General features: G+C 40.0%; 1 long non-coding RNA gene across 2 annotated transcripts in view; it reads left to right on the top strand.

The window, feature by feature from the left end:
- LOC138855262 (uncharacterized) overlaps positions 1 to 25,000 on the top strand; it is an 81,805-nt gene that overhangs the window by 19,615 nt on the left and 37,190 nt on the right. For both annotated transcript variants that reach the window (XR_011394455.1, XR_011394454.1), the window contains exon 2: positions 9,363 to 9,401. This is a non-coding gene — a long non-coding RNA (uncharacterized lncRNA). The remainder of the gene's footprint in view (positions 1 to 9,362; positions 9,402 to 25,000) is intronic.

Below are 25,000 nucleotides of genomic sequence, written 5' to 3'. Positions count from 1 at the left end.
TAGTCTTGACTGTGGTGATAAGATCGTATTTGCCATGGTGTACTGAAAATACTTATTACTTTCCCTGACAATAGTTTCCATCAATGGCTGGTCAAAGAATAATTCAAAGAATTCCAGTTCATTGGCCGTGGTTCCAAGGGGACAGGTAGGTAGAATTCCACTTTGCGAGTCATCAAAATGGTGAGGGCTGGGAACAAAATTGGGATTTTGCTGCCAATCCCAGATACGGTTTGCTGGTGGATACTGGATATTACAAAAAAGTAATTTTTAAAAGAAGACGGTAAGATTTACTTCTTTTGTAATAAAGAGTTCGGGATACATGAATACACACATTAATATAAATTAATCTTTAATATATAAAAATCAACTATCTTTGGTCTAGAGGTATTTGAACTATGATATAATAATAATATGTACATGTTACTATAATAAATTATAATCAGCATTTTACTAAAATATAATTAATAACCCTACACAGGGTACAACTCTTGACACTACTGTCACTATATATATATATATATATCTCTATGCTAAAACAATAAATTATAAATAACATTTTTATAATAATAAATTACAATCAACTGCCTCTCACGACACGAAGTCAGTCACACGACACTGTTCAGTGTACACTACAACCAGGCCATCTTCAGTGTCCCACGACACCCATTTCATCTCAGTGTTCCACTACGGTCCTGTGCATATCTCAGTGTTCCACTCCATCGTACGTCCCTCAGTGTCACACTACGGTCCTGGCCCAGTTCAGTGTAACACTCCAACCTTTTCTTCATGTAATGTCCCACTAAACAGCATCTGACGACTCCGGCCCACAGTTGATCAACGTAGACGGTGAGTCCACAGACATCACCGGTAGTCCAGTAAATCCTCTCCAAAGGCGGTTGACACACCGCTAGCCGAACACCATGCTGCAAGCTCACTGAATGCGGCCGTCAAGTAACTGAGGCCAAGAGACTCAGTGAGCTGCGGTGAGCGGTTCTTCTAACGCCAGTAGATAGGTACGATTCGGTGGTCAGGTACCTACTGCATAGACGTGTACCCTGAGGAGTTCAGGTACTTAATGTTGAAGCCAGTAGACGTGTACCCTTCGGTGGTCAGGTACCTACTGCTTAGGTGTGTACAGCGAGGCGCTCAGGTACATAATATTTCTAAAGCCAGTATACGTGTACCCTTCGGTGGTCAGGTACCTACTGCTTAGGTGTGTACCGTGAGGCACTCAGGCTCTTACTGCTCTAAGGCCGGCTCAGCAGTCCCCACATTGGGTTTGATGACGTACCCAGTGGTACTGCCGGCCGGCAGGTTAACTATTTAACCGCTAGTTTGGCAGGGGCCGCAACACCCCCACCACAAAAGGACCGACACACAAAGATCAATGTAATATGTATCCCGAACCATCATCCCGGATATGATCATCCAGAAATCATTCTAGATAATCATTATCCTCCCGGACAGGCCACTCATATATTACAAAAAAGTAATTTTTAAATGGAAGAGTGAGAGATATTAAGATTTACTTCTTTTGTAATAAAGAGTTCGGGATACATAAATACACACATTAATAAATTAATCTTTAATATATAAAAATCAACTATCTTTGGTCTAGAGGTGTTTGAACTATGATATAATAATAATATGTACATGTTACTATAATAAATTATAATTAGCATTACTAAAATAATAAATAATTCATAACCCTACACAGGGTACAACTCTTGACACTACTGTGTCACTATATATATATATCTCTATGCTAAAACAATAAATTAAGTAACATTTAAAATATATTACAATCAACTGCCTCTCACGACACGAAGTCAGTCACACGACACTGTTCAGTGTACACTACAACCAGGCCATCTTCAGTGTCCCACGACACCCTTTTCATCTCAGTGTTCCACTACGGTCCTGTGCATATCTCAGTGTTCCACTCCATCGTACGTCCCTCAGTGTCACACTACGGTCCTGGCCCAGTTCAGTGTAACACTCCAACCTTTTCTTCATGTAATGTCCCACTAAACAGCATCTGACGACTCCGGCCCACAGTTGATCAACGTAGACGGTGAGTCCACAGACATCACCGGTAGTCCAGTAAATCCTCTCCAAAGGCGGTTGACACACCGCTAGCCGAACACCATGCTGCAAGCTCACTGAATGCGGCCGTCAAGTAACTGAGGCCAACAGACTCAGTGAGCTGCGGTGAGCGGTTCTTCTAACGCCAGTAGATAGGTACGATTCGGTGGTCAGGTACCTACTGCATAGACGTGTACCCTGAGGAGTTCAGGTACTTAATGTTGAAGCCAGTAGACGTGTACCCTTCGGTGGTCAGGTACCTACTGCTTAGGTGTGTACAGCGAGGCGCTCAGGTACATAATATTTCTAAAGCCAGTAGACGTGTACCCTTCGGTGGTCAGGTACCTACTGCTTAGGTGTGTACAGCGAGGCGCTCTGGTACATACTGTTACTAAAGCCAGTAGACGTGTACCCTTCGGTGGTCAGGTACCTACTGCTTAGGTGTGTACAGCGAGGCGCTCTGGTACATACTGTTACTAAAGCCAGTAGACGTGTACCCTTCGGTGGTCAAGTACCTACTGCTTAGGTGTGTACCGTGAGGCACTCAGGCTCTTACTGCTCTAAGGCCGGCTCAGCAGCCCCCACATTGGGTTTGATGACGCACCCAGTGGTACTGCCGGCCGGCAGGTTAACTATTTAACCGCTAGTTTGGCAGGGGCCGCAACACCCCCACCACAAAAGGACCGACACACAAAGATCAATGTAATATGTATCCCGAACCGTCATCCCGGATATGATCATCCAGAAATCATTCTAGATAATCATTATCCTCCCGGACAGGCCACTCATATATTACAAAAAAGTAATTTTTAAATGGAAGAGTGAGAGATATTAAGATTTACTTCTTTTGTAATAAAGAGTTCGGGATACATGAATACACACATTAATATAAATTAATCTTTAATATATAAAAATCAACTATCTTTGGTCTAGAGGTATTTGAACTATGATATAATAATAATATGTACATGTTACTATAATAAATTATAATCAGCATTTTACTAAAATATAATTAATAACCCTACACAGGGTACAACTCTTGACACTACTGTCACTATATATATATATATATCTATGCTAAAACAATAAATTATAAATAACATTTTTATAATAATAAATTACAATCAACTGCCTCTCACGACACGAAGTCAGTCACACGACACTGTTCAGTGTACACTACAACCAGGCCATCTTCAGTGTCCCACGACACCCATTTCATCTCAGTGTTCCACTACGGTCCTGTGCATATCTCAGTGTTCCACTCCATCGTACGTCCCTCAGTGTCACACTACGGTCCTGGCCCAGTTCAGTGTAACACTCCAACCTTTTCTTCATGTAATGTCCCACTAAACAGCATCTGACGACTCCGGCCCACAGTTGATCAACGTAGACGGTGAGTCCACAGACATCACCGGTAGTCCAGTAAATCCTCTCCAAAGGCGGTTGACACACCGCTAGCCGAACACCATGCTGCAAGCTCACTGAATGCGGCCGTCAAGTAACTGAGGCCAAGAGACTCAGTGAGCTGCGGTGAGCGGTTCTTCTAACGCCAGTAGATAGGTACGATTCGGTGGTCAGGTACCTACTGCATAGACGTGTACCCTGAGGAGTTCAGGTACTTAATGTTGAAGCCAGTAGACGTGTACCCTTCGGTGGTCAGGTACCTACTGCTTAGGTGTGTACAGCGAGGCGCTCAGGTACATAATATTTCTAAAGCCAGTATACGTGTACCCTTCGGTGGTCAGGTACCTACTGCTTAGGTGTGTACCGTGAGGCACTCAGGCTCTTACTGCTCTAAGGCCGGCTCAGCAGTCCCCACATTGGGTTTGATGACGTACCCAGTGGTACTGCCGGCCGGCAGGTTAACTATTTAACCGCTAGTTTGGCAGGGGCCGCAACACTGGACATCATAGGCTGGTTGTACGGGTGGTTGTGGCGGGCTGGTGGGTGACGCTCCGCTTTGTCCTTGAACTGACGAGTCAGCAGCGTGGGTTCCCGCGTGGCACAGCGAGTCACGCATGGCGGTGCCACTACCACCACCAGCCCCACTAACACCATCCACTGATGTCTGTAGCCCATCCATGCCAAGTGTAGCCACATCATCCTCACTATCACTACCTAAAACGGGTGTAGGGCCACGGGATGTACTCCGGGATGTACTACGGGATGTACTCCGTCCCCTGGGCATAGCATAGGGTACACTACCCGAGCGCATGCGGTGGCGCACATACCGACGCTTCACTGGTGAATATGTTTCCTCACTATCACTACTCGAATGATCGTCGAGCACAATAAAATCACAATCCACGTCAGAATCATCGTCATTACTGAAGTCAGAGGCCAGGCCACGGGAAAATATTAGTTTTCTCTTACGTTTAGGAACAACCGACCGTGAGTCACGAGTGCCCACACCAGAGGTAGAAGGTCGAGGATCGTCGGGGTTTTCTGCACTATTATCGATATCCTGGTCATTATTTTCGGTCACTAACTCATCAAAGCCGTAGAATTCGTCTTCATTTCCACTTCCATCAGTGTCAGAACTATCAGACAGGAAGAGGAGAGTCCCAATTTTCCGGGGAGTGAGAGCTGACTTGCGACGAGACATGGTGAACAAGGGTGACTGAGCCGGCGTTCCCACAATGCTATGCAGGCGCCTAGATTTTTTGTTTACGGCGCACACCCACCGCGCAGACCCATTCTCTCATATGTAGGCCTATGAGCGCTTTCGCGCTAAATTTGACGGCGCTAGAATTTTGGCGTAGATCTACGGTTTAGACACTCACCGACCAGCCGTAGATCTACGGGACGGACCCTGAAAGGGTTAACGATGTGCCTATCAGTGCCAAGTGCAAACTCTGACTGTATGCGGATGACAGTACTCTTATTGTTAGGTAAAGACACACAAGATATAGCTAAGGTATTAACACTGGAACAGGAATCCTGCAGCAAATGGTTAGTAGACAACAAACTATCATTACACCTTGGGAAAACTGAAGCCATTCTCTTTGGCACGAAACATAAACTGAGAAGGGTAAATAATTTTAATGTCCAGTGTAATGGGGAGCCCATCACTGCAGTTTCCTCAGTAAAATATCTGGGAATCCCCTTTGATCCATGCATGTCAGGAGAATTGATACGGAATAGTGTAGTAAAGAGAGCAAATGCCAGACTGCAATTACTCTATAGACAAGCAGTGTCTACTTACTGAGGCTCGCAGGACCCTATGTCTAGCCGTTATACAGTGTCATATGGATTACACTTGCTCTTCATTGTACTCTGCCTTGACAAAAAAAATTGAAAGATAGACTGCAAATCACCCAGAACAAAATGGAAAGATTCATCCTGGACCTGGGTCCAAGAGAGCCTGTAGGCCAGGATGAATTACAGCAGTTGGATATGCTGAATGTTGAAGACAGAGTAAAACAACTGAAGGTAAATCGTGTATTTAGAATTGCTCAGTGTCCAGAATATCTTGCTGCCAATTTTGTCAAGGCTGGGAACCAAAGCAATCATAGTACTAGGGGGAGAGAGCACAACTTTGTAGTACCCACAGTCAGTGGCCAGGCTTCAAACACCTTTTATTGTACAGCAATAAAGGAGTGGAACAGACTGCCTGCACATGTCAAAGCCAGTCATAACATGAACTAGTTCAAGAAGAGAGCCAAAAGGTGTCTGATGAATGTAGCTACAGAAAGGGAGGGGAATGATTTTTAATTTTTTTAGGTAACACACGTGTAATTTTACCTTATTCCTAATAATGATTCGTATTGTAGTCTTAATGACCCTCATGTAGTAGTCTTAATAGTATGATAAAAAGATGTTATCTCCATTATAGAATAATAATAAGATATCACCTTTATTTTATAATAAGGTAAAAGGACCCTAGTGGAAATAAGTCACTCTGACTTTTTTGGGTTATCCTACATACTTTACACATATGCTGCTATGTATGATAATCTATGTAACTGTATTTATGTATACCTGAATCAACTTGCTTGCTTACTTATCAGCCTTGAAATGCTGCACCCAGTTCCCCACTGAACGCTCACACACACTAACATTCTCCGCTATTTCTTTCGTCTGGTGCCCAGCTTTGCAAAGCCCTGTGATTTGAGCTATAGTCTTAGGTGTTAAAGGCTTCCTTTGACCCATAATCATAGATGTATAGCTCCAAAACCAAAGGGAACACTGGACAAAAGATGAGGCAGATGAGAGACAAAAGTGCCACACTTCCTCTCACCACAGCAGCCATGTGAGCAATGAGAAGTCACTGTGAAGTGTGGCGGCAGGCCGTGACATCATGCTAACGGCTGCTACCCAGCAGAATGCACTGATGGAAAAAAGATCTCCCTGTATGGTAGGCCTTTGATTATGCCGGGGCCCTCACCAGGCATGATGCCATGATGAGCACTGTACACTTCTCCATGTTGGATTTCTACATATACTATCTCACCCTAACCAAAAATTTTTGCACCCCATTTTTTCTCCCCTACCAGTGATTAACTTGTCTAACACAGCAATACTGTGATGTCTTAGTACAGGGAATGTCTTCTACAACTCTATTGCTAACAACTGTTTAGCAGTGACGTACTTTAACTAGTGGGCCTTGCTCACCTGTAAAATCATCTCCATTTACAAACCTTACTTCTGTCCCTGTTATACAAGTCTCTAGTTTCATGCCTCTGCTTTAGGCTGAGGGACATATTAGCTCGAAATTACAACTTGAAATTACCATTCCTCTTTTCAGTATTACACCTCTATATTCTGTTGATGAAGCCTGCTGTGCAGGTGAAATGTTTCAAAAATAAAGACAGCAAGTATTGCACATGTCTTGCTCATCAACTTTTTGGTATCATATACCATTTATAACATTTATTCTGGGAGTTTGGACAATAAAAGGGTTAATTTACTTTGTTTACATACCCTCCCAAATTTACTTAACAGTCTTTGGAACTTCTCTTCCAAATTTCCCAAATGAACTGCCATTGCAAAAAAAAAAAAAAAAAAAAAAAAAAAAAAAAAAGACTGACAACTCCCACTTCATCCCAGATTCACAATCTTTCAATCCCATACCTCTCTAGCACCCTAGAGTTTACTTCTTTTACAGCCTTATCAATAAATATCTTAAACGCTCATGGTAACATCACAAATCCCTTTGGTAATAAAGGAACTGGTAGCAGAGGCTCCTTTTAATGTTTCACCTAAGGCTGAGCTTTATCAGGCACAAAGGAATGAGCATATATGCCACCATATAAGTTATAAGGCAAATGAGCACCATGAGGTCAGGCTCAGAGAAGGACATGTAATACATAAGGTCATTGCAAGAGGTGGTTACATGAGGTCATAACTTGCAAGATCAAATCTGATGAGGTCAGGTATTGGGGGGTTCAGGGGGTTGAAGGTAAGGTGACATGTTTATTGTATGAATCATGGACAATGTGGACAATAGGTTCAGCCAGTATGTGCATTCCACTATTTTGCTCAAAGGTTTTAGTTAGGTGTTTCACTGCTGCTTCCAAAATTCAGTGTCAGGCCCTGTCATTCTCATGGTGCAACAGCTGTGCTCTTCCCCAGTCCATAATGTGAGAATGAAGGATACAGTGGACTATGTATACATTTTTGGTTTCATCCCTCCTGCAGGAATATTTATATTCTTGAAGGCATGTCTGAAGGTCTCTGCTGGTCTCCCTTGTGTAGAATTTATCACAATTGCCACATGGTAGACTGTAAACTCCTGCTGTGCAAATAATTCTGGGTTTAGGGCTTCTGGTGATCTCTGACAGTAAGGACTGTTATATCCATGTTAGCTTTTTGGAGAATCGGGGAAATGCTGATGGCAGTCTGCCCATTGGTGAAGGCCAGTCCTCTATCAGTGTTGGAATCTTCTTTGGGTTTGTTGTGAATAAGAAAGGTTATCTGTTTACAGGAGTTGGTAATGTGCATTGGGAATTTTAAGTTGGTGAACACCTCAATATATTCTTGGCCTTTCTAAAAGATATTCATCGCTGCAAATTCAGAGTGCTTGAAGAAAGAAACCTGCAGTGCAGTGTTCCTTCTTTCTTATGTTCTTACGTTTTTCTCTTGGTTTGAGGTCTTGGTGGGAAAAGTAGTGTATCAAGTTATTCTTGTTGGTGGGTTTCTTGTATATCTTGCATTTAAGAGTATTTCCATATTTGATTACTAAAGACATCCAGAAAGGGTAAGGATCCCTCATTGTTGTCAGATGTGAATTGTACAAAAGGCTCAACCATGTTAAGTAAGTCTGAAATGAGTTAGGTTGAAATGCCTTGGACAGATCATAAGGATATCAACTAGTACATATCTAAGGCAAAGGATATGATGTGGGATATCTTTAAAACAGTCCCTTTCAAGGTACTTTAAATAGATATTTGCTAAAACTTCACTGAGGAGTGACCCCATATCCATTCCAAATTTTTGTTTGTAAATGTTATTACCAAAGCTTCAACAAGGTCAATGAAATCCTGTATAGGAAGAGGCAAGTTGTGGTCTGCAGTGACGGCTGTGAAGAAAGTAATTACCTGATCAATGAGGGCTCGAGTAAAAAGTGAGGGCATGTCCAAGTGAGCAGGTTTCTTGTTTTTAATGGCTACATTGTTGAGCCTGGAGATGTCTTCAGAATGTTGCAGGTGTGAGCTGCTGACTGTGCCCAGCATTTTGGATAGGCATTTCATTAAAACAACTGAAAATGTGAGGTCCACTGCTGATCCTGGTAGTGATGGGGCATAATGGTATGTTGAGTTTGCATCTTGGAATCAGTAGTGCACCTCACTGGTTGTTTTATTTCCATATAATTCTTACTTTTTTTTTTATCCAATTTTCTTATACAAAGGAACTATGACTGCTCTGCTGATCTGTAGGTACCTTCCCATTTTTCATGTATATGTTGAGCAAATGCATCTACTTGAATATTCGTAAGCATACAGTATCACTGCAGCAGACCTACCTAGGCAGATTTTACTCTTAACTCCACTACTCCTGCAGTTGTTTGTCTTTGTAAAGGTAGTAACTGTGCTCATTTTATTGATGCTGTGTGGTAGTCTATGTATGTACTTACTAAATGTAAATATATCCAACTTGAATTTGTTGCTGAAGTCATGTATGTATTTAAATTGTTTTACTTTTTCCTTATTTCATTCAATGGATGTGCTTACATTTACAATTGTTTGGATTGCCACATATGCTAGCATCAACTATATGATTATACTGTAATATCAATATCATTTCATTCATATTTACACTTATTTCTTTCCCCTCAGTGCTCGGGGAAGGCCTCATCGAGCAGTGGATTGGCAAAGGTCAGAACCTCAAATTGCATGGTCAGAAACCCCACATTTTAAAAATAAAGACAAATGAAAATGTGAATACTGTATATTGGTCTTTACCCTGGGTAAAAATGTGAATACTGTATATTGGTCCCTACACTGGGGTCCTCTTCAGCAGAGAAAACTGGCTGAAAGCAATTTTTACATATCTATGATGTTGAGGAAATAACACATTTTAATAGCAAATACTTCTCTCCCGAGACCTTGTTTGCTTCAGTGATACACGGATACATGAAACACCTAGAGATAAAAGGTAAAAGGTGTTGTAAGATATTTTGGGTCAGGTTTAAACTGAAGTTAAGTGAGGTTTGAGCTTCGCTGATCACTGTGACAATGTGGACTTAGACATGGTCTATGATCATGTGAGTTGGGCTGGTGGAGAGCCTACAGTATAGTTACCTGCTTTCTGGGGAAGAGGTTAAAAACAGACAAACTTACAAAGAATGGAAACTCTTATTTGAGACAATTTCACTTGAAGACCAAACAAAACATACAATATACATGTGTAGAGCACATGAGCCAGGGGTCCTACCAACTGGAAACATTCGTGATTCTAGGTGAAGGTGTCTGTGTAATGAATATGAGCCAATTCAAAACATTTTTGCTGTTTCCTGACTTTCTCTGATAACCATGTTAGCCTTCAAAAATCCATATGGTGTGAAGCATTGTTACAATATTAAACACAAGTGTTGCTGATGGAAATGGCAGGGCAAGCATGTGTTCATATATGTATGTATATGGGCAAATTTTTAAGATAAAGCTGGCAAAAAGACTTCTCCAATTCTTGAAGCAGCCTTTACTGTTTCTGTGGACAATGGCAAGTCTTGCTTAGGTCAGCCCTACTACACACACAGACACACACACATGTACTTGCATTCACTAAACCAGACTGAGGAGCTGGTGGAGAAATAGAGGGTTGCTTCATGGTAAGGTCTTCAATAGAAGTAATCACTTGACTTCTCTTTCACAAGGCTTAAACCTGACCTGACATCTTATACTTGGCTTAAAATTGCTATATACTTGACCTGAAGCCTTACTGTATCTGTTACCCCTGTTGTATATATGTGTTTAATGTATCATTGGAGTGAACAAGATTAATACTTACTATTAAAATGTTTTAAGTGTTTGCACATGTTCTTTTCCTCAATTTGTTGGTATTGTATACCTAATAGTTATGAGTTCTGAAAGAGGTTTCCAGTGTAATGATTGAAATACTCAATTTTGCTTTTTTGTCTGTTTTCAATATGTGGGTTTTCCGAGCAATTTGATATGTTACCTAAATTTTGTTTACATAAGCATTGCATATTATACATTAATGACTCTTTCATTGTCTTGATCCCCAAAATTAAAAGTGCTGACCGTGTTATGATTTAAAAAAAATTAAATAGTAAAGAATCCTTTTAAAGGTAATGATACCAAAAATGTGAAATTTGATAGAAAACTTAGAATTATGCAGGTGTAAGTTGGCAGTCTGGTTGCAGTTTATGCATCAGAGATTTTCCCCAATTTTAGTCCAATTTTAAGCCACTTCTATTGGTATATTTGACCTAGTTCATAGCCATTTTGCTAGCATGTTCTCCGTTCTTTATATTGACCTCAAGACACTTCCTATTCAACTTTCAGAATAACCCTTATAAAGTGTTCAGAAGTAGGTAATTTGGCCAATTTTACACAAAATTCAACAAATTCCAATTTAAAAACAGTGCAAAATTAAAATTAAAGTGGTACCCTGACTTAAGTTTAGTTTGTTCCGTGACCGAGCTCATAACTCAATTTGCTCATATATCAAATCAATTTTCCTCATTGAAATTAACTGAAATGCCATTAATCCGTTCCAGCCCCTCAAAAACCACCCCAGGGGCAGGGGAAAATACTTCAGTATAATGCTAATATCAACTCTATGGCTATTTAACTATCAGAATTGATCTAATATGACATAATAAACACTGTAAGTAACATAGAAACATGATATATACTCTAGAATGAATAAAATAGGCCATATGGTGAGTGTCCAGGACCAGTCCAAGCACATAAAATCATTACTGCTTCTTCCTATAATGTGTTCTTTGGTTCTGGGTAACAGAAAACGGAGTTTTCAAGAGGCTAACTGCACTAGATCACTAGTGCAGTGATATATGAATGTCTTGCAAGTAAGTTATTGACTTATTTCATGAAGCCCACCATTTATTATTGAAGTAAATGCAATGATATTGACAGGAATCATGAAACAAAATGATTGTTCTACAATTGGCTTGTGGAATATTGAAAACATTTCAGATATTTTGGGATTTGTGTGAGAGTAACGGGCAAGATATTTTGCAAATGTCAAAAACTTAGCAACTATATTTTTTTGTAGAATAACTAAAGAGAATTACATGATTACCTCCAGTGAGAATATCGCACTAGCATTGTTTTATAAGTACCAAGTCCTAAAACCACCTTTTGTTGTGCCATTTAGGCCAGGGTTCTTGCCAAGTGTGATTGTCAATAAATATTTTTTTTTTTTCGCTCGTAACGTGGATTTTGGCTGGCAACTCGAAGCTAAAAATCAACCAAGTGATGGCTCGTAACTCGGAAAACTCGTAAGTTGGGGCACTTGTAAGTCAGGGTACCACTGTGTAGGCATTTCAGCCACTAGATCAGCCTATCCTCTGTTCGTTAGTCCTAGCTAACATTTGTCTTTTATCTTGATTCTCTAATCACATGTACAAAAAGTTTTGCCATGTTTCTCAGATAATAAAATATAACCAAGAATGATTGGCCATGGTTTAGGTTGTTCCAATAATTGAAGCAGACCTAGTAAAAATCCATAAAACAGACGAGAAAAATTGCCAAAAATCAAATATTTCCAGTACTTTAAGCCCTAAATCATCTCTATTTTGCTATTATGTCTTGTTTATCAACAACCAGAAACGGCCATCAGAATCATAAACAAAAAACTCAAAATTGCTATTTTAAACCAGACATAAGATCAGAGGTTTGCTTTTCCCCATGATGTACTGAGTGGGGCAAGATTTTTTTTTTTTTTTTATATTGTGCACATTTACCACTTAGACCCAAAATTTTCTGCTGACAGCATTGAAAGGGTTAAATGTATAATACATACACATAATAAGGTCAGCAAGCACTCCTTTAGTGTAAAGTGACAAACTGCCATGAGTATTACGGTAGTGACTTTGAAGTGTTTTCTGGGCTGGTTTTTTATATTTTATTCACAATTTCTTGGTATCTATTTATAGAATAAGACATACTACTGAAATTAGGATGATTTTGGTCAGTTTCAGGACTGTCGGTAGCTTGAAACATGACTCAAAATAGTGGAAATATTTAATTTTTGATGATTTTCCTGAGAATGGGAAAGGACTCCACTATCCCCTCCAGTCTATTTTATTGGTTTCTACTAGGTCTGCTTTAATTATTGGGATACCCTAAACCATGACTAATTGTTCCTGGTTAAATTTTATTATCCAAGAAATAGAGTAAAGCTTGGATTATTTTGTGTGATGGATTCACAATGGAGGACAAATATAATGTAGGAAAGGCCTGAGGATATGATTAATGAACAGAGGACATGTTGCTTTAGTGGCTAAAATGTATTTGTAGTGTTTATTTTTGTATTATTGACATGATTTTCATTGGTTTCACAATGAAAAGTACCTTGAAATTGAGCTCAAAGTAGCAGAAATGTTCGATTTTTGCCAAAGTTCAAAAGTAAACAAATCATGCCATGTGTCCAATACACATCAACTGGTGAATCTAATATTCTTTCACTAGTGCGCTGATATTATTTATACCATTTCTACACCATTTCTACACTAATGCAGTAGTCTGCATAACAGTAAATCTTCTATTTTTTTGTGAATAAAAATTCAAAAGAAATGTAAGAGAGGCCTGGGGATGTGACTAATGAACAGAAAAAATGTTATTTTAGTGCCAGGAATGTCTGTCTTGTTTATTCTGGACCCTATTTGGAAATTGGCATCTTTTGAAATTTTTGTGAAACTGGCAAAATTGCCAATTTCTGATCACTTTATTGGATAGTTGAAATCAGTAAATGGATGGTTTCTTGTAATTTTTTTTTTTTTTTTTTTTTTTTTTTTTTCCTCCTCATCAAGTCGGCCGTCTCCCACCGAGGCAGGGTGACCCAAAGAGAAAGAAAATCCCCAAAAAGAAAATACTTTCATCATCATTCAACACTTTCACCTCACTCACACATAATCACTGTTTTTGCAGAGGTGCTCAGAACACAACAGTTTAGAAGCATATACGTATAAAGATACACAACATATCCCTCCAAACTGCTAATATCCCGAATCCCTCCTTTAGAGTGCAGGCATTGTACTTCCCATTTCCAGGACTCAAGTCCGGCTATATAAAAATAGCTGGTTTCCCTGAATCCCTTCACTAAATATTACCCTGCTCACACTCCAACAGATCATCAGGTCCCAAATACCATTCGTCTCCATTCACTCCTATCGAACACGCTCATGCACACCTGCTGGAAGTCCAAGTCCCTCGCTCACAAAACCTCCCTTACCCCTTCCTTCCAACCTTTTCGAGGAAGACCCCTACCCCGCTTTCCTTCTCCTACAGATTCAAATGCTCTCCATGTCATTCTACTTTGATCCATTCTCTCTAAATGACCAAACCACCTCAACAACCCCTCTTCAGCCCTCTGACTAATACTTTTTTAAACTCCACACCTTCTCCTAATTTCCACACTCCGAATTTTCTGCATAATATTTACACCACACATTGCCCTTAGACAGGACATCTCCACTGCCTCCAACCGCCTCCTCGCTGCTGCATTCACAACCCAAGCTTCACACCCATATAAGAGTGTTGGTACTACTATACTTTCATACATTCCCTTCTTTGCCTCCATAGATAACGTTTTTTGACTCCACATACAGTGGACCCCCGGTTAACGATTTTAATCCGTGCAAGAGGGATAATTGTTATGCGAAATAATCGTTATGTGAATGAATTTTCCCCATAAGAAATAATGGAAATAAAATTAATCCGTGCAAGACGCCCAAAAGTATGAAAAAATTTTTTTTTTACCACATGAAATGTTAATTTTAATACACACAAACTGAAAAAGGCATGCACAATTACATGACACTTACTTTTATTGAAGATCTGGTGATGATTGATGGGATGGGAGGAGGGGAGAGCATTATCTTCTTACTGTTTAGAAGGGGAATCCCCTTCCATTAGGACTTGAGGTAGTAAGTCCTTTTCTGGGGTTACTTCCCTTCTTTTTTTAATGCCACTAGGGCCAGCTTCAGAGTCACTGGACTTCTTTCGCACAAGATATCTGTCCATAGTGGCCTGTACCTCTCGTTCCTTTATGACTTGCCTAGTGTTTCACAACATTGTCAGTGTAATAATCACCAGCACGGCTTGCAATAGCTGTGTGAGGGTGATTTTCATCCATGAAGGTTTGCACTTCAAGCCACTTTGCACAGATTTCCTTTATCTTTGTAGTAGGCAACTTCTTCAATTTCTCTCTCCCCTCCTCTGAACCAGTTTCCCCAGGTCTGGCCTCTTGCTCTTGAAGTTGATCTATCAGCTCATCAGTGGTTAGTTCTTCATTGTCCTCCTCCACCAACTCTTCCACATCCTCCCCACTAACCTCCAACCCCAAGGACTTTCCCAATGCCACAATGGATTCCTCAACTGGCACAGGATTCTCAGGGTTAGCCTCAAACCCTTCAAAATCCCTTTTGTCTACACATTCTGGCCACAGTTTCTTCCAAGCAGAGTTCAAGGTCCTCTTAGTCACTTCCTCCCAAGCCTTACCTATAAGGTTTACACAATTGAGGATATTAAAGTGATCTCTCCAAAACTCTCTTAGAGTCAGTTGAGTTTCTGAGGTCATTACAAAGCACCTTTCAAACAGAGCTTTTGTGTACAGTTTCTTGAAGTTGGAAATAACCTGCTGGTCCATGGGCTGCAGGAGAGGAGTGGTATTAGGAGGCAAAAACTTCACCTTAATGAAGCTCATGTCCCCATAAAGTCGCTCTGCCACGTCTGTAGGATGACCAGGGGCATTGTCTAACACCAGGAGGCACTTAAGTTCTAATTTCTTTTCAGTTAGGTAATTTTTCACATTGGGGGCAAATGCATGGTGTAACCAGTTATAGAAAAATTCCCTAGTGACCCATGCCTTACTGTTTGCCCTCCACAGCACACACAAATTATCCTTGAGGACATTCTTTTGCCTGAACGCTCTGGGAGTTTCAGAGTGATACACTAATAAAGGCTTCACTTTGCAATCACCAGTAGCATTGGCACACATCAACAAAGTAAGCCTGTCTTTCATAGGCTTATGTCCTGGGAGTGCCTTTTCCTCCTGAGTAATGTAGGTCCTGCTTGGCATTTTCTTCCAGAACAGGCCTGTTTCATCACAATTAAACACTTGTTCAGGTTTCAGTCCTTCAGTTTCTATGTACTCCTTGAATTCCTGCACATATTTTTCAGCCGCTTTGTGGTCCGAACTGGCAGCCTCACCATGCCTTATCACACTATGGATGCCACTACGCTTCTTAAATCTCTCAAACCAACCTTTGCTGGCCTTAAATTCACTCACATCATCACTAGTTGCAGGCATTTTTTTAATTAAATCCTGATGCAACTTCCTAGCCTTTTCACATATGATCGCTTGAGAGATGCTATCTCCTGCTAGCTGTTTTTCATTTATCCACACCAATAAGAGTCTCTCAACATCTTCCATCACTTGCGATCTTTGTTTCGAAAACACAGTTGAACCTTTGGCAAGAACAGCTTCCTTGATTGTCTTTCTGGTGCCCACAATAGTAGCGATGGTTGATTGGGGTTTCTTGTACAGCTTGACTAGGTCGGCTATACGCACTCCACTTTCATACTTATCAATTATCTCTTTCTTCATTTCTATAGTAATTCTTACCCTTTGAGGTGTAGGGTTGGCACTAGAAGCTTTCTTGGGGCCCATGGTCACTTATTTTCCAGAAACAGCACCGAAAATACTGTAATAATACGAAATATTCCGAGTGTATGCTTGGATGTTACCGCGGAGGCTGGCTGGTAAACAATGGGACGGGCGGCACATGTGAGGCTGGCTGAGGGCACATTGGACGCGTCTCGGACGAAAATCGGTGAGCGGGTTTTTAATCGGTATGCGCGGCAAAAATTTTGCGATAAAAGTAATCGGTATGCGGAAAAATCGCTATGTGATGCCATCGTTATGCGGGGGTCCACTGTATACCTCAACGCACCACTTGCCTTTTTTCCCTCATCAATTCTATGATTAATCTCATCCTTCATAAATCCATCCGCCGACACGTCAACTCCCAAGTACAGAAACATTCACTTCTTCCATACTCCTCCTCCCCAATTTGATATCCAATTTTTCTTTATCTAAATCATTTGATACCCTCAACACCTTACTCTTTTGTACGTTCACTTTTAACTTTCTACCTCTGCACACTCATTTGATAGAAAAAATGGAGTTGTAGCAAAATAGTTATGATTTTTGTCGACTGGTACATTGGAATTGGCCAAAAATAGGGCTCAAGGTGGGCGAAATTGCCGATGCGTAAACATCGTCGAGACAGCTAACTTTGTGAGAGCATAATTCTGTAAGTTTTCCATAAAAATTCATAATTTTGGTGTCATTATGATCGGGAAAAGATTCTCTATCATTTCAGGAGTTTTTTTTTTTTTTTTTTTTTTTTTTTTTTTTTTTTTTTTTTTTTTTTTGAAAAATTTCCGACCCTGAGAACAAGTTTAGGAGAGGGCCTGTTGACCCTGAAAGGGTTAATCCGTTCCAGAGCCATCAGCCAAAACCAAAACCATTTTCTCCATAAATAATGTAAATGGAATTAATCCGTTCCAGACACCCAGAAGTATCAACAAAAAAAATTGTTATACCTTAACCCTTTCAGGGTCCAAGGCTCAAATCTGGAGTCACGCACCAGTGTCCAAGAATTTTCAAAAAAAAAAAAATTATTTTTTCTTATGAAATCGTAGAGAATCTTTTTGTGAAGGTAATAAAACAAAAAGTACGAAATTTGGTGGAAAAATGACGAAATTATGCTCTCGCGAATTTTGATGTGTCAGCGATATTTACGAATCGGCGATTTTGCCGACTTTGACTCCCATTTTAGGCCAATTACATTATTCCAATCAACCAAATTCTTAGCTATTTCACTAGTATTACTTCTATTCTATCGATTGAGCACAAGAAATCGCCAAGTCAACTGTTTCAACTACAAAATAAAGTGATCGGAAATTGTTAATTTGGCCAATTTAACACAAAGTTCAAAATATTCCAATTTCAAAATAGGGTCCAGAATGAACAATGTAGGCATTCCTGGCACTAAACTAACATTTCCTCTGTTTATTAGTTATGTTTTGAGGCTTTACAAATAAATTCCATTTTGATTTTTTATTCACATAATGAATTTTTATTCACACCAAAAAATAGAAGATTTACTGTTATGCAGTACTGTAATTGTATAAATATCATCACTATATTTGTGAATGTATATTAGACCCACCAGCTGACGTGTATTAGACGTGTGAGGTCGTTTGTTTACTCTTGAATATCGGCAAAAATTTAACATTTCTGCTACTTTGAGCTCAGTTTCAAGCCATTTCCAGTGCTAAAACCAATCAAAATCATCTCTATTTCTGTAATATGTCTTCCATTCTATCAAATGAGACCAAGAAATCGCAAATACAACTATAAAAAACATACGAAAAAACACTGCAAAGTTGCTGTTTTAATCGAAAAATCATGATTTCATTTTTTTCTCTCATTATACACAGTGTGCTGCAGGATCTGTTTTATGTGGTGCATACATACCACATAGATGTATTCTCTCATATCTAGGCCCAAATGTACCACTCACAGTTTATCAGAGTGAGCTGAGCTCATGGCGTAGATCTACGGTTTGGACCCTGAACGTAAAGCCGTAGATCTACGGGACGGACCCTGAAAGGGTTAAAGATAGATTTACATGCACAAAAGAATGAACATTACACATAACACTTACCTTTATCGAAGGCTGTTGTTGCTGGAAGGAAGACAGGAAGAAGGGGAGAGAGAAGAGAGGTTATTCTTTGGAAGGGGAATCCCCCTCCATAAGGCCTCTAGGTACCAAGTCCTTATCCGGGGTCACTTCCCTCCTTTATTTTTTAATGCTACTAGGACCAGCTTGAGAGTCATTGGACTCCTGTTGCACAAAATATCTGCCCAGAGTGCTCTGTTTCTGGCTTCTTCCATCTCTCTTCTTCCTCCTCCTCTGAAGCAAGTTCCTCAACTGTGGTCTGTTGCAGATGAAGCTCTTACAGTTCATCAGTGGTTAGCTCTTGATTGTAGTCCTCCACCAACTCTTCCACATCGTCGCCACTCACATCCAACCCCCAGGAATTCCCCAATGCCACAGTTGATTACACAGCTGTAGGGTTGACAGGGTCACCCTCTAACCTTTCAAAATCCTTCTTTTGGACACAATCTGGCCACAATTTTCCCCAAGCAGAGTTCATCGTCCTGGAAGTCACTCCCTGCCAAGCCTTATCTATAGGGCCTATGCAGTGGAAGATACTGAAGTGATTCTTCCAGAACACTCTTAGGGTCAATTCAGAGTCCAAGGTTATGTCAAAGCACCTTTGAAACATAGCTTTGGTGTACGGTTTTTTGAAGTTTGCAATGATCTGCTGGTCCATGGGCTGGATGAGAGGAGTGGTGTTAGGAGGCAAGAACTTCACTGTAACAAAACTGAATTCCTTAGACAATTGATCTTCCAAGTCTGGAGGATGAGCAGGAGCATTGTCCATTAACAGGAGGCACTGGAGTGGCAATTTATTATCCAGGAGGTATTTCTTCACACTCGTGCCAAACACTTCATTGAACCATTCCAGGAAAATTTCCCTAGTGACCCATGCCCTACAGTTAGCCTTCCACATCACACACAATTTACTCTTGACAACACTGTATTTCTTGAACACACTGGTATTATCAGTGATACACCAGTAAAGGCTTCACTTTGAAATCCCCACTAGCATAACCACACAAGAGTGTTAGCCTCTCTCTCATAGGCTTGTCGTGGGAGTGCCTTTTCCTCCTGCATAATGTAGGTCCTCTTTGGCATTTTCTTCCAAAACAGGCCTGTTTCATCACAATTGAACACTTGTTTCAGGCAACTGCCTTGCCTTTTCACAAATTATAGACTCCACAATGCTAACTCTCTCTCTCTCTCTCTCTCTCTCTCTCTCTCTCTCTCTCTCTCTGATCCACACCAACAACAATTTCTCCACTTCTTCAATTGTTTGGGATCTCTGTTTGGTTATCACATTCACCCCTTTCGCAGCATCAGCTTCCATGATTTCTTTTCTCTTTGCCACAATGGAGCTGATTGATGGCGACTTCCTGTACATCTTGCTAAGTTCAGCAATTTCTTTTTTCAGTTCTACGGTGTTCCTCATTTTCTTTGCCAAAGCACTGGCACTAGGAGCTTTCTTTGGGACCTTGATCACTTACTTAGCAGTAACACTCGATAAACATGTGGCAAAAACAATCGATTGTTATGAAATGTTTCATATGACCTTGCAGGATACGTTCACTCACCGAGAAACGACGCTACACTGGCTGAGAATGCGTGTGGGAGCCGGCTTTGTCTGTGTGCTGGGCACTAGACACATTCCGTATGATCGACAAAAACGGAGGTAACCGGTGAAAATGGAATAAAAAAGTCGATGAAAAAAGTCGGCCAAAACCGAAATCGGTGATAACGGAGATCGACGAAAACAGAGGGTCCACTGTTCAGTAGACCAAAATCGATGACACCCAAAACACTTTTTCCCATAAAGAATAATATAAATAGAATTAATCCATTCCAGACCCCAAATCACAATATAATAATATATTAACCCTTTTGACTGTCGCAAGCCCCTTTCTGAAACTGTCATTCTATGTCGAAAAATTTTTGGAAAAAAAAAATGATTTTTTCTCGTGAAATGATAGAGAATCTTTCCTGACGGTAATGACATCAAAAGTACGAAATTTGATCAAAAACTTACGGAATTTTGCTCCTCTGAATTTAGCAATCTTGGCGATATATACACATCGGCGATTTCGCCGACTTTGAATCCTTTTTTCGGCCAATTCCATTGTTCCAGTCGACCAAACTTTAGCTATTTCTTTAGAACTCCGTTTTTTATATCAATTGAGTACAAGAAACCACCCATTTACCGATTTCAACTACCCAATAAAGTGATCAGAAATTGGCAATTTGGCCAGTTTTACACAAATTAAAAAAGATGCCAATTCAAAATAGGGTCCAGAATAAACAATGCAGACATTTTTGGCACTAAAATAACATATCCTGTTCATTAGTCATGTCTCCAGGCCCCTCTTATATTATTCTTGCTTTCTATTTTGATTTTTTATTCACAAAAAATAGAAGATTTACTGTTATGCAGACTACTGCATTATTGTAAAAATGGTATAAATAATATCAGTGCACTAGTGAAAGAATATTAGACCCCCCAATTGACGTGTATTGGACGTGTGGTGTGATTTGCTTACTCTTAAACATTGGTAAAATTTGAACATTTCTGCTACTTTGAGCTCAATTTCAAGGTCGTTTTCATCGTGAAACTAATCAAAATCGTCCCTATTTCTGTAATATGTTTTCCATTCTATCAAAAGAGACCAAGATAACGAGAATACAACCACAAATACTATACAAAAATACACCGCAAAGTCGGTGTTGTAATCCAAAAGCATGGTCGGTGTTTTTTTTTCTCATGCACTGCTTGCTGCAGGATTATTTTTATGCAGTGCACACTGACCACACAGACCCATTCTCTCACATGTGGGCCTACCAGCTTTCTCCTGCTTGATTTGAAGCCGCTAGAATTATTGAGTGTATATACGTCCGAAACACTGGCTCGTAAGACATATACAGTGGACCCTCGACATTCGATACTAATCCGTTCCTGAGAGCTATCGAATATCGAAAATATCGAAAGTCGAATTAATTTTCCCCCGTAATAAATAATGGAAATCAAATTAATCCGTGCAAGACACCCAAAGTATGAAAAAAAAAAAAATTTACCACATGAAATATTAAGTTTAATGCAATAGAATAATTACAATAACAATAAATTAATAACAATAGAATAATTGATACTTACCTTTAATGAAGATCTGGTGATGATTGATGGGATGGGAGGAGGGGAGAGTGTGGATGGTGTTAGCATTTGTATGCCACTACGATTCTTAAATCTTTCAAACCAACCTTTGCTGGCCTTAACTTCACTCACATCACCACTAGTTGCAGGTAATTTCTTTATCAAATCATCATGCACTCCGACACACACTCCACTTTCGTACTTTGCAATTATCTTTTTTTTTTTCATTTCAATAGTCATTAGCACCTTTTTTCTCAAAGGGTTGGCACTAGAAGCTTTCTTGGGGCCCATGGTTACTTATTTTGCAGAAACAAGCACCAAAAACAGTGATAATATGGATAATATGGAATGTACTGAATGTATCCTTAGATGCGCGCACACTGGCTGGCTTGTAAACACTGGCACACACGGGGCAGTTCAGGCCACATGTGGACATGTCTCGTATGAATCGTATCGAATGTTGAGGCGAAATTTTTGCGTTAAAATGCATCGAATGTCGGATTTATCGAATGTTGATGCCTTCGAATGTCGGGGGTCCACTGTATATACGACTGAAACAGTCAAAGAGTTAATAATGTGCTAACTACTACATAAAACAGCGTATGCAATTATACAGCACATAGAAACTGTAAAAATGAATATTAAATGAAAATTTAACTGAAACACTGTACAGTATATGAAAATTTTAACTATCCCTTACCTGTCAGAGGAGAGCTAATGGCATACTGGAAACAGGTGGAGGAGAGGAGGGGGAATGTTACTGCTTGGAAGGAGAGTTGCCTTCTATTAGCATGTCAGGCAACTGTCCTGGTGTTGTCTCTTCTTTCACTCTCTTCACCACTAACACCTTGTTCTGGCTCACTGGTTTGTTGCCTCACAAAAAACCTGTCCAGTGAGGTTTATTTCAGGCTCCATTTTAACACTTGTCTAAATTGGGACGTTACACTGTTATTGTACATGTTAAAGAGATGGATGGCCACTACTTTGGATGGTATTTTTCAACACCTGCACTTCACATCATTCAGCACATTTCCTTGTCAAGTTCAATGGGCACATCATCCCTTCCCTCTTCTTCCTCTGATGACAGCTCCTCTACTGCAATCTGTTGCTGCTCCTTCTGAAGGTCTAGAAGTTCTTCTGTGATGAGTTTAGCTCTATGCTCCTTCACCAACTCCTCCTCATCTTCAACCGTTGACAACCAAGAGAACATATGAAAACCAGGACAATTTTTTCTCGAACACCTCGTTTGAAAATGGATTTATTCAACAAGTAATGCAATCGGCAATCGAGACTGGACTGTAGTGAAATAGCTAAGAATTTGGATTAATTGAACAATGGAATTGGTTTGAAATAAGACTCGGTGGGAAAAAATCAACTTTGTATAAATTGCACCTAGACTATCCATTTTTTTGTGTAATTCTGCAAAGTTTAAAATTTAATCTCATACTTTTGGTATTATTACCTTCAGAAAAAAAAATTTCTATTTTTTTTTTTTTTTGGGTGGGGGGGGGGGGGGTCCAGACAATGAAAAGGTTATTAAGTGTCCAAATTACAACTGCAACATATATGTTAATGAAACCTACATATGTGTAATCTGTCTGGGTGGAATTTCTTGAACATGAAAGAGAAGAATTTAGATGCATTTTATAGACCCCCGAACTTAGAAAGCAACGTAGGTAGGCTACTCTTTTACAAAATTGTTAAGACTTTTTTGGCATGAAAATATAGTAGTAATGGTAGATTTTAATTTTAGGCAAGTAGATGAATGGTTCAGAGAACCGACAAGTTGATAAATTACAGGTGTGCAACACTTGGGTATCTTTATTGAGGAAACGTTTCACCACACAGTGGCTTCATCAGTCCATACAAAGTAGAACATTGAAGAACAGGAGGAGTTTGAGGTAATCAGTCCCTCAGCCTTGAGTTGATGTGGTCAGTCCGGCATATGTGCGATGAAGTAGCTTATAAACCGTAGGCAGGAGAGGTGCAGCAGTTGTAGGTGGTATCACATTTGTCCAGTGTAGAAGTAGGTCATGCCCAAGGGTTAGGCAGGTGAAGAATTCCCTGTATTAAGATCCCAAGATGTTGCTGTTCAGAGAACCGACAAGTTGATGAATTAGACACGTGTGCAACACTCCTCCTGTTCTTCAGTTGGCCGACAATAGGGCTCAAAGTGGGTGAAATTGCCTATGCATAAATGTCGTCGAGGTCGCTAACTTTGTGAGAGCGTAATTCCATAAGTTTTTAATCAAATTTCGTACTTTTGGCATCCTTATCATCGGGAAAAGGTTCTCTATCATTTCATTAGAATTTTTTTTTTTTTTTTTTTCCTCCAAATATTTTGCGACACCAGGAGACACTTCAGGATTTACGTTCAGATCTACGTTCTTACTGCCAGCACTATGAATGTCTTAAGATTTTTTTTTTTAATTAAAGAGGGAAATTTTCTGTGTGTAATAAAAAAAATCTAGGGTCAGTACTTACCGAGATATGAGACTGCGAAGTTGGTGCTGGATGCTCACCTGATAGCAACGTGGAATCCTGCTGCTTGCAGAAATATTGCCAGTATAGCTTTTTTTCTTTTTTTTTATTAATTTATATAATTTTTATGTTCTGATAATTACAATTTGTTGTAGTACAGTACTTGTAATTTCATAGCCAATCTTTGTTCTGACACTATGTACTTATTAGGTACTAAAATAGTATTCAAATAGTCACAGACACACTGACAGGTTAACATTTTCATCTGCCTTGGTCACATACTATTGTCTAGAAATATATACAAAGTATTTATAGGTCCCAGCAGTGTTTTAGACATGCTGGAGTATATATGAAACTCCTTGAAGCATGATGTAAGACGAGAGTCACTCCACTGCTGACAGTGCAGCAGTGGAGTGATACTGAGTGTGGAGTGAATGACATGATGGAAGGGTTAGACTCAGAAGTGTCACTGTTTGCAGATGATGTGAAGTTTATGAGGAGAATTAAATCAGATGAGGATCAGGCAGGACCTCAAAGAAACCTGGACAGACTGGACACCAGGTCCAGCAACTGGCTTCTCAAATTTAACCTCGCCAAATGCAAAGTCGTGAAGATCGGGGAAGGGCACAGAAGACCGCAGATGGAGTATAGGATAGGTGGCCAAAAACTGCAAACCTCGCTCAAAGAGAAAGATCCTGGGGTGAGTATAACAACGAGCACGTCTCCGGAAGCACACATCAACCAGATAACTGCTGCAGCATATGGGTGCCTGGCAAACCTGAGAACAGCGTTCTGATACCTAAGTAAGGAATCATTCAAGACACTGTACACCGTGTATGTCAGGCCCATACTGGAGTATGCAGCACCTGTTTGGAAAGCACACTTGATCAAGCACGTCAAGAAATTAG

Source organism: Cherax quadricarinatus, chromosome 87, assembly GCF_038502225.1.
Source record: "Cherax quadricarinatus isolate ZL_2023a chromosome 87, ASM3850222v1, whole genome shotgun sequence".
Taxonomy (NCBI): Eukaryota; Metazoa; Arthropoda; class Malacostraca; order Decapoda; family Parastacidae; genus Cherax; species Cherax quadricarinatus.
The sequence above is the reverse complement of the archived record's forward strand: the minus strand, read 5'-3'. Positions and strand labels throughout refer to the sequence as shown.